The sequence below is a fragment of the Lepidochelys kempii genome, chromosome 6, assembly GCF_965140285.1.
Source record: "Lepidochelys kempii isolate rLepKem1 chromosome 6, rLepKem1.hap1, whole genome shotgun sequence".
NCBI lineage: Eukaryota > Metazoa > Chordata > Testudines > Cheloniidae > Lepidochelys > Lepidochelys kempii.
In genome coordinates this window covers 5,486,217-5,497,496 of record NC_136385.1, presented here as the reverse complement: position 1 = coordinate 5,497,496, position 11,280 = coordinate 5,486,217, and the positions used below count along the sequence as shown (strand labels likewise).

Here is an 11,280-nt window from a genome sequence, read left to right as displayed (position 1 = left end):
ATTGCGTTTGTGGGCCTCAGCCCTTGGGGCTGTGTCACAGGCAGGGGAACTCCAGGCTCATGTCTCTCTACAGCCGTGTCCAAAATTAATGTTTGTTCATGGTGTCACCGTTCTGATAAACAGCTCTAATTCCTGGAAACACTGCCCCACCCAGCGGTGAAAATGAAACTTAAAACTTACTTTCATTTTTCTCTTTTTTTATTCGTAGATTAGATCTCCCTCTCCACAGTTCACCAACCAGAGCTGCATCAGGAAGAAAACAACTGGCTGTAATCAAGCACCGCTGCCTGTAGCCATGTTGCAATTTGTTTTTTTAAAAAATGAGCTTTTATTCCCTAGGCCACTTTAGCAAACTCATAGAGTCCTTAGGCAAAGCTCCTCAGAAGCCAGTAGGTTATTTTTGCCTGAATACGGAGTGTAGGATTTGTCCCTGAGTGAGAAAGACTTGGCAGGGACAACAGTCACATTAAAAACTGACAGGTTTCAGAGTAACAGCCATGTTAGTCTGTATTCGCAAAAAGAAAAGGAGTACTTATGGCACCTTAGAGACTAACCAATTTATTTGAGCATGAGCTTTCGTGAGCTACAGCTCACTTCATCGGATGTATTCAGTGGAAAATACAGTGGGGAGATTTATATACACAGAGAACATGAAACAATGGGTGTTATACACACTGTAAGGAGAGCTCTTAAGGTGCCACAAGTACTCCTTTTATTAAAAACTGATCGTCTTACTTTCATTTGCAGGGGCTCAGGGCACCAGTTTCTAAAGATTGAGGGGGCAGCTGGGACAGCAGAGGAGGGAAAGACACCGGAGGCTCAAGCCTTGTCCACACTGCACAGCTGTGTCCGCAAAAGGCAGCTTTTGCCGACAAAATGGTGGAGGTGGACACGTTGCAAAGCTCCTTTTGGAGGCAAAACTCTGCTGTTTTCTGACAAAATAAAACTACCTCGATGAGAGGCATCGAGCTTTTTGCTGCAAAGTTAAAGCAACAAAGCGTCAGCGTAGACAGTGCCATTTGTTATATCGCCAGAACTGGCCTCCCTCACTATCCCACAATGCCCACCGTGACCGCTCTGCTCAGTGTTTTGAGTTCAGCTGCCCAGCAGGCATGCACCCCCTCCCCTTTCAGAGCTCCGGGAACACGGGCAGCGGGTATCCTTACATAGGCAGGGGTACGCTGTGCCTTCCCAAACAGCCTAGCGTGGCCCTGCCCACACTGCACCCCCAGGCCAGGCCCCCTCCTGCAGTTCCCAGAGCGTTCTGCCTTGGCGAGCCCAGGCTGGCTGGGGCTGGCTGGCCTGCCTCCCGCAGGGAGTCAGAGCGGCTGCTGCTGGGGCCATGCCACCCGGAGGCTGGCTGCGCCGCCCAGAGCACCGGGGCCGGGAGTGCTGCCACATGGTGCACCGGGGCTGGCTGCCCGGCGCTGGGGCCAGGGGCTGTGGTGGGGGTGCTCTGAGCTCCTGCAGGGGAGGGGGGACAGAAGGGGGGGCATATAGGGCAGGGCCTTGGGCACAAGGGGAGGGGCTGGGGGCTAGCTTCCCCCAACGGCCTTGTCACCGGCCGCCCATGAGCTCGTTTCTATTTTCCGCTGTCCTGCAAAACACGGTTCAGAATGGAGAGGGGTTTTGGTCACACTGCTTTGTCCTTTTGTGGAAAAAGTCCGAAGAGCTTAAGACCGTTTGGCTCAGCAGAGTCCTTACTTTTGCAAAACAAGGTCCTGCTGTCTTGTTAATACCAGCTCAAACCAATGCCATGCTCACGCCAATCTCAGCTAACAGCTAAAATCATATTGAAGCCTTTCACCAGTGTTAAACCTGTATCTACAGCATCACCCAGCTCTCCCCCCAAGACCAGTCCCGAGACAGCTGCCCCAGCATCCACCCCAATGACTGCTCTGGAAGACATTTCTTAATGGCTGTTTTTACGGCTCAGTAATGCAGACGTTGTTGCTTTAAAAATGCATCACAAACAGTGAAAGTGAAAGCTTCAGAGACTTGGTGGTGAGGAGAAGGGAAGGCACTGGCTCAGTTGCCAGCTGATGGAAGAGCAGTGAGGATGTCTATCGTGTTCCAGGTGTTTGTAGATGGGGTGGAGGGCAGAAGAAGCATCATAGATGTGGCAAATAAAGAGCAGGAATTCAACAATATGACCATTGACAAATTCATGGAGATGGTGGCAACCAAACTCCTGAAGAAGCCAGGTAAGTTGTAAGGAAATAAACGTACTTTAAAACTGAGCAATTATTGTTTGAGAGAGCTCAGCGTCTGAGACGTATTTTGCATTTGGATAATTATACACCATCCAGCAGAACAACATTTTGGCAACGTCAGTTTCCATTATTGTAAGAGACTTGTGATTTTTTTTTAATTAGTTATTTCATCTACAGACAAGTCAAGCAGCTAGAAATCATTTTCTTATATGTTTAGTTATTTCGCTTTTTGATCCAACAGTCCAAATAAGAAATGGCAGAAAAGCAATTGTTTAGAGATCCACTGTGCTAACTCTCCCTTTATTTTATCGCCAGGTTACCAACAATTTAGTTTGCTGTACGCTAACCAACAAGTGGAAAAAGGGAAGAAATTTTCAGATTACTTCATCAGAAACAAGTCTATCTTTGTCATGGTTGTGCAGCTGCCTGGAGGAGGGGGTAAAATGTTGACTTACATGAAGGACTTGTCAGTTTTCACATAGAAAATGATGTCCATCTGTGTCTACCCTGGACTGTGGTGGGCTCCTGCATAGGCATGGGTTTGGTTATCATTTGCCTGGAAAGAAACCAGAGAGGGGAAGGGTGGTGAGCCTCCAGGGTCACTGCAACACCCAGAGCTCAGCAAACCAGTGGGGACACCTGGCCATCACGGCCAGTCCACCAAGACACCAGGTTAATAAACATGAGGATCCTGCTGTTTTTCCTTTCCCTTGTGTGTTCCTTTCCATCCCCTGCTATCTTCTGCCTGTCCTATCTCTGTGTGTGTGTGTGCGTCTTTGAGCTGATCCTTTAATCAACTGCAAGGCATGACACCAGCATAATGGCATAAGAGAGCCCACTCAGTGAAGAACTGGTGAAGAAAAGGACCTGCCCAGAACAGCCAGATGATGACCAGGACTGGGAAAGTGAGTCAGGTCCAGAGCAACAGCTATCCTGACCGACTTGCCAGCCCAGAGCATCTAGCCATGACAGATCAGCTGTCCTGTGTCCTGAAAACGCCGACACAAAGCCATATTTCTCCCACCTTACTATTGGTTCTCTTCCTCCGCTTCCTTTTGCATCCGTTTTGTTAAAAGCAGGAAAAGTAACCACAAAACTCACAGCTCTCAACAAAAGAATATTTCACAAGTATCCTCTCTGAAAAAAAGGGACTTCAAGTTTTGCTTACAATTGTTTTGCTTAACACTCACTTTCAAAATCCTTTGTTTTGTTTTGAATTATTTTCTTGTGTATCCTGCTTAATAAATTTCCAAGTTGCAGCATGAGGATTCTATTGTTTGCCAGGGGACAAAGCAGCCTGAGGTTTCCATACTCTCAACCCTGTTTAATTGTTTAACATTGTCAGAGGACAGTTCTGTGTCTCTCCGGCCCCTTTAGTACGCTGAAATTAACAAACTAGCAAGCTGTGGGGTGGGGCTGTTAGGGTCCATGCCTGGACCTAACCTCTTTTCTGCTTGCCCTCCAGGGCAGGGATGTCCTTACGATTTATGGGGCCCTATGCAGTATTCTTAAACTGGTGCCCCTTTGCCTGAGGCAGCCTGGGCTCGCATGTGGGTTTTAGATAAGGGTGGTCTTTTGAAGGATATATTTAAAAAACTATATGTCGGAAGATCCAAGCATTTAAGGCTAAAGATGAATACTCAGTTTGTGCATCCCGGACGACTGGAAAAAGGCTAATGTAGTGCCCATCTTTAAAAAAGGGAAGAAGGAGGATCCTGGGAACTACAGGCCAGTCAGCCTCACCTCAGTCCCTGGAAAAATCATGGAGCAGGTCCTCAAGGAATCAATTCTGAAGCACTTAGAGGAGAGGAAAGTGATCAGGAACAGTCAGCATGGATTCACCAAGGGCAAGTCATGCCTGACTTATCTAATTGCCTTCTATGACGAGATAACTGGCTCTGTGGATGAGGGGAAAGCAGTGGACGTGTTGTTCCTTGACTTTAGCAAAGATTTTGATACGGTATCCTACAGTATTCTTGCTAGCAAGTTAAAGAACTATGGGCTGGATGAATGGACTATAAGGTGGATAGAAAGTTGGCTAGATTGTCGGGCTCAACGGGTAGTGATCAATGGCTCCATGTCTAGTTGGCAGCTGGTGGAGTGCCCCAAGTGGAGTGCCCCAAGGGTCGGCCCTGGAGCCGGTTTTGTTCAATATCTTCATAAATGATCTGGAGGATGGTGTGGATTGCACCCTCAGCAAGTTTGCAGGTGACACTAAACTGGGAGGAGTGGTAAATACGCTGGAGGGTAGGGATAGGATACAGAGGGGCCTAGACAAATTAGAGGATTGGGCCAAAAGAAAGCTGATAAGGTTCAACAAGGACAAGTGCAGAGTCCTGCACTTAGGATGGAAGAATCCCATGCACCTCTACAGACTAGGGACCAAGTGACTAGGCAGCAGTTCTACAGAAAAGGACCTAGGGGTTACAGTGGACGAGAAGCTGGATAGGAGTCAACAGTGTGCCCTTGTTGCCAAGAAGGCCAATGGCATTTTGGGATGTATAAGTAGGGGCATTGCCAGCAGATCGAGGGACGTGATCATTCCCCCCTGTTAGACATTGGTGAGGTCTCATCTGGAGTACTGTGTCCAGTTTTGGGCCCCACACTACAAGAAGGATGTGGAAAAATTGGAAAACATCCAGCAGAGGGCAACAAAAATGATTAGGGGACTGGAACACATGATTTATGAGGAGAGGCTGAAGGAACTGGGATTGTTTAGTCTACGGAAGAGAAGAATGAGGGGGGATTTGGTAGCTGCTTTCAACTCCCTGAAAGGGGGTTCCAAAGAGGATGGATCTAGACTGTTCTCAGTGGTAGCAGAGGACAGAACGAGGAGTAATGGTCTCAAGTTGCAGTGGGGGAGGTTTAGGTTGGATATTAGGAAAAACTTTTTCACTAGGAGGGTGGTGAAACACTGGAATGTGTTGCCTAGGGAGATGGTGGAATCTCCTTCCTTAGAAGTTTTTAAGGTCAGGCTTGGCAAAGCCCTGGCTGGGATGATTTAATTGGGGTTGGTCCTCCTTTGAGCAGGGGGTTGGACTAGATGACCTCCTGAGGTCCCTTCCAACCCTGATATTCTATGATTCTATGATCTATAAATTGATGCAAGGGTTTTTTTAGAGATGTGATTTTATCATCTTCAGCAACACACTAATGAAATATTTTTAAAGCAAATTTTAAACTAAGGTCCTGTGACTAACATGTTCTGAGTAAACACTTGATCTTAACTCGGAGGAGTTGAGTAATGCACAACTGGTTTTGTCAGTAAATTCAGAAACTGACAGTATAGACCTGGGGGTTGGCAAATGCTTGTTAAATGGCTTCATTACCACTTGACAGGTTTCAGAGTAGCAGCCCTGTTAGTCTGTATCCGCAAAAAGAAAAGGAGGACTTGTGGCACCTTAGAGACTAACAAATTTATTTGAGCATAAGCTTTCGGGAGCTACAGCTCACTTCATCGGATGCATGCAGTGGAAAAAAAACTTAAATGGCTCTTTAACAGTTTCAGTGTTGTGCTAACAGGTCTGGCAGGCTGGAGGCTTTTTCACTGTTAAGTAGCAGATCCCCTCCCCCGGAAGACTCACCAGGCTGCAGCAGCCAGCTGTGGTGGGAGCTGCAGGAAGGATCAGAACAGGGAGCGGAAAAGGTGGGAGGTTGGACACTAAGCCTCAGGGGTGCCCCAAATTTTTGGGTGCCCTACAAAGCCGTGCTGCTTCTGGGGGACGGATTTCGAAATAAGAGTCAAAGTCCAGGCTTCTGCAGTCCAGACCTAGCAGTGACTGGTCCACTTCGCGACTGGTCCCGCCCCTGCATCCACAGCTGATTGGTCCATGCCACGGCTCCTGGCCCTGGACTGGAGAGGGGTCCTGCAGGGCTGGCTCCTGGGCTTGTGTCAGCTGCAGTGACAAGGGGATCAGGCCCTGAACTGCGGCTGGTACCAGAGAGACAAATAACCCTCACCCACACCACAGCCAGCTCTGGAGCAGCAGGGTGGGGGTCTGTGCATCTGAGCCCTGCAGTTCCCCCCTCTCCCTGCCAGCCCAGTTAGCTTCAGGGCAGCATGGGGATGCAGGCACAGGGAGGTCAGAACCCGAACCTCAATCTTATTTACTTGCAAAACCATGGTGATCTCAGTGTTAAGCTTGCCGCGGGCTGGGGCCATCTCTTGCCCTTCCAGGATGGGGAGGCCCTCAAAGCTCTGAAAACCAGGAAACGCAGAGTTAGGGGACAGGCCCATGTAATCAAGGGTGGCAGGTTTGTATAATTTTTGGTGGTCCAAGTCCCCCCCCCCACACACACACACACCTGCCTAAGGCTCTGGGAGGGAGTTTGGGTGCGTGGTGTGGGGTCTGGGCTGGGGCAGGGGGTTGGGGTGCAGGAGGGGGTATGGGAAATGTGTTCTGGGAAGGAGTTGGGGTGTAGGCTCTGGGCTGGGGTGGGTGGTTGGGGTGTGGGAGGTGGTCTGGGGTCTGGTCTGGGGTTGGGGTGTGGGAGAGGGTGAGGGGTGCAGCTTACCGTTAGGGGGCTTATTCCTTCACCCACTTACTTCCCTGGTCCTTCTTGCATGAACAGAGAGCAACAATACCCCAAGTCCAAAGGTGCAAACAATTCGATGTTTATTGGGGTGAACTTCCAGCAAGCATGATTCCAGTTTCCTTCCTTAGTGTCCCCCTTTCCAGCTCTGACACCACAGAGCCTTCCACCTGTGTCCCTGATCCCATTCCTGCCCTTAGCCAAACATGATTCCAACTTCCTTACTCCCATTCCCTGTTCCCATTTCCGCCCCCACACACCCCCACTTCCTGATTGACTGCAGACTATATAATAAAACTTGAGTTCGGCTTAGCTATACCTTAACCAATCATTTTCCTGAAATTTAACTAACCAATCCTAACATATTGTAACAGGATTATGTAACCAATTATATCCCACCACCTCAATTAGTTTACACCCAGCAAAATTCATTATACAGCAGACAGGAACAATCCCAGAACCAGACAGAGATTATACAGACAAACAATGGGGAAATGGGGACTACAGTGATAGAACAAACACAGAAATGGTGAAGCGAGCTGTAGCTCACGAAAGCTTACGCTCAGATAAATTTGTTAGCCTCTAAGGTGCCACGAGTCCTCCTCGTTCTTTTCACAGAAATGAGGATTTCACATCCCAGCTATGGATAAGTGAGTTCTTGCCAGACAGGACGCTATCAAACTAGGTTTCCTTTTACATCTTCTAGGCACTTCCCTTTCTCTGGAGGTGATGGGCACTATCGGGACAGGACTGTGTTCCTAACAGCCCAATAGCACCTTATTTCAATGGGACTGCTGAGGATGTGACCGGTCGCTTCCCAGCTTATGGCTGCCTCTGTTGCTTAGCCAAAGGCCTGAGCCTAAGAACAGGGCCTCAGACTGTCCCAGTGAGAGAAGGCCCTTACACCGGCAGACAGTGGTTTTGATTCTTTCTTTCATACCTCAATAACTAGCCAAGGGATAAGAATACACCTAAATTCTTAGAGTACAGGCCTTTACCGAGAGACCTGAATATCTAGAGCCTAACACTTGCCTCAGGCGGCTCCCCGCAGCTCCCATTGGCCGCAGTCGGCAGAGTCGGCGCTCTGGGTGGGGGCAGCGCGCGGAGACGCTCGCTCCCCTTTCCGCCCCCCCCCCCACCCCCCCGGGCCCGCAGGGACGTGCCGGCTGCTTCCGTAAGCGGAGCCGGGGAGCAAGAAGCCGCCTTCGTCCTGTTGCCTTGCCGGTGGTGGCGGCGGGGGCCCCGGGCCCTTTTAACTGGCCCAGGGGTGGCAGGAGGGGCTGTGGGGGACGCTCTGGGGGAGGCGCGTGGGGACAGCAGGCGGGGCCGGGGGAGAGACCCAGCCCTGAACTTTGGTGGAGCCAGGCCCCCTGTTCTCATATCGGTGAGCACAGGCACCACGGGCCCATACAACTCGCCGCCCCTGTGTGTAACCTTAATTCTGCCCCTGCGGAGCTGGGAAGAGCCCCTGAGAATGATCTGCATGTGCTGTACTCCTTGGGCCATGTGGAGCTGTTCCCAGTGGTGATGGTGACGAGGGGATCGTTTGGTTGGGGTGTGTTTGTGATAGGAGATGTCGGGCTTGTTTGAGGAGTATCCCAAGGCTGTGATAGGAGTCAGGAGAGATTGGGGTCTGAGCCCTGCCCTCCCCCGTGTGTGTGATCATGGGGCAAGAGGGATCCAGTCCTCATCGTTTCAGCAGTGAGTTACGCAGGTCGTGTCTGTGGCATGAGGGTTGTTAGCAGTGAGGTGGGATATGTCTGCAGACGGGAAAGCAAAACGATAGCGTTCACTAGGCTCCCGTGGTGGGGTTGTGAAACTCCCATGTGGCGGGGTTGTGAAAGGGGGTGCCGAAGGGGGGAATTTTGGTCAAGTTGTTATGACACCAGTGTGGGCCTCAGTTTCCCCTCCATGCTTTGTACTGAGCGTAAAGAGCAGGAGACATGATGTATTTTGTCACATAGCTGTCTGGGAGTGTCATTAAGGACTGGCTGGGACCAACCTGTATCAATGGAGGATCTGGAAAGAACCTGGGAACCCCAAAGACTGAACACCTGACACCAGTCGATTGTCAATGGGAGGCGCCCAGCCTGGCTGGGTGAAGCATAAGTGAACTCAGCGATGTTCTGCAGCAGGACAATGAGGGAAGGTGACAGCAGATGATAAGAGCTGGGCTGAGAGACACAGGGGCTCTCACCTGGGACTTAGCCCTGGTCTTCATTTAAAATTTACATTGAGCTAGCTATGTCGCTTTGGGGTGTGTGCACCATAGTGAAGTCAGTTAACCCCAGATTCTTCCATCAATCTAGCTACCCTGCTTGGGGAGGTGGATTACCTACAGTGATGGAAAAACCCCTTCCATCAATATAGGAAGCATCTACACCAGGGGTGGGGAACGTACGGCCCATGGGCCAGATCCAGCCCATTGCTTAATTTCAACCGTGCCTCCACCTAGGGGCCAGATATGCCGGCTGCTTCCAGGAGCCGCACGGAGCCAGGGCAAGCAGGGAGCCCGGCTTAGCCCGCTGCGCCGCCGACTGAAGTAAGTGCTGCCCAGCCGGAGCCCGCACCCCACACCCCCTGCCCCAGCCCTGAGCCCACTCCCACACTCCAAACCCCTTGGCCCCCTCCTGTACCTCAATCCCCTCATCTCCAGCCCCACCCCAGAGCCTGCACCCCCCCAGCCAGAGCCCTCACCCCCTCCTGCACCCTGAACCCCTCATTTCTGGCCCCACCCCAGAGCCTGCACCCCCATCTGGAGCCCTCACCCCCTCCTGCACTCCAACCCCCTGCCCCAGCCCTGAGCCCGTTCCCACACTCCAAACCCCTTGGCCCCAGGCCAGAGCCCCCTCCTGTACTTCAATCCCCTCATCCCCAGTCCCACCCCAGAGTCTGCACCTCCAGCCAGAGCCCTCACCCCCTCCTGCACTCCAACCCCCTGCCCCTGCCCAGTGAAAGTGAGTGAGGGTCAGGGAGAGCGAGCCACTGAGGGAGGGGGGGCAGGAGTGAGTGGGGGCATGAGGCCTTGGGGAAGCAGCAGGGCAGGGGTGTTCAGTTTTGTGCAATTAGAAAGTTGGCAACCCTAGGGGAAGCCCCGAGCCTCGGTGCCTCTCTCCCCCCCGGCAGGGCTATATGTGGCCCACAATTGATTTTTTTATTGTGGGTCAATGGCCCCTCATAGAAAAAAGTTCCCCACCCCTGATCTACGCTATAACGCTACATAGCGCCCATAGTGTAGACCTGCCGAATGTAACAGAGACAGAAGGGAAGCAAAGAGGGGTCCTACAGAAGCAGGCCTCATGGGAGCCCTGGCCTTGGCCCATCTGGCCTGTGGCTTAACCTTTGCTTCTCTGTGCTAGCCTAAGGGCTTCCCGGCGTGGTCTAATAAACCCTGCTCTGCTTTGGAGCGGCTGGGTGGTGTCCCTGCAAACACCCGCTGAGGGGCGTTATTCGCTGGAGAGGGCAGACGTCTCTGAGCAGCAGTCTGTCTGAGCTGGGCTCAGCTCACCAAGAGAAACCGGGGGGGGCTGGAGCCCAGGGGCTGGGTATTGGAGGTGCTGAGGCCGAGTGGCCCACCCGTGAGTGTGAGTGGGTTCCTTAGGGGTCTGGCCCACTGAAGGGGACTGCTGAAGGGCTGGGGCCCAGCTCAGCTCTCGTGGCTCTGTTGAAGGGTTGTTCCGTTTAACGACGGGGAGGTCGTTTCTGGGAGGCAGGCTCGGTGGCTGCGTGTAGAACGGGGGTGGGTAGCTTCTGCTCGGGGCAGCTCACTTCAGAACAAGTGACTCTGTGCTACCGTTGTCCTGCGCCCTGTCCCCTGCGTGGTGCGTATTGTCCGCACAGGCAGAGAGAACACGAGAACGGCCCTCCTGGGTCAGACCAAAGGTCCATCCAGCCCCATATCCTGTCTGCCGACAGCAGCCAATACCAGGTGCCCCAGAGGGAGTGAACAGAACCCTAACCCTAACCCTAACCCAGGTGCCCCAGAGGGAGTGAACAGAACAGGGAGTCACCACGTGCTCTTCAGCGGGCACCCGCAGATCCATATGGGGGGAGCGACCCCACAGAGGCGGCCAGAGCTCTGCGGGTTGGCTCCGATACGATCTGGCAGGGGCGGACCCACCCAAGTGAGAGATCCTACGAGCGTACCACCCGCGGGAAGGGCTTCAGCCAGAGCTCCACCCATGCCCAGCCTCTGAGGATCCACACTGGGGGAGCGGCCGTGTAGAGGTGGCGAATCCAGGAGCAGGTCGTGATCCACCAGAGGGTTCACGCGGGAGCGAGCCCCTGTAAATGTGCCGACTGCAGGAAGAGCTTTAGGAGTTGGTTGAATATCAGCAGGCGTCTAAGACCCACATCCAGGAACAACCCTTAGAGATTCCTCGTCTGTGGGAGAAGCTACTGCGACCACTCAGGGCTGGATAGACTCTAGAGCAGGGGGTCCCAAACTTTTCCCTGAGGTCCAGCTGTGCTGCTGTATTAGGCACTGTGGCCCGCTATTAACATGCGTCGGTCAGGGAGAGGGGTACCGCGGGGC

General features: G+C 52.3%; 1 long non-coding RNA gene across 1 annotated transcript; it reads left to right on the top strand.

The window, feature by feature from the left end:
- The first annotated feature begins 1,984 nt into the window (after window positions 1-1,984).
- On the top strand, window positions 1,985-3,472 carry LOC140913758 (uncharacterized). Its single transcript, XR_012159652.2, has 2 exons — window positions 1,985-2,204; window positions 2,529-3,472. It is a non-coding gene; the product is annotated as an uncharacterized LOC140913758 (long non-coding RNA).
- Window positions 3,473-11,280: the final 7,808 nt, after the last annotated feature.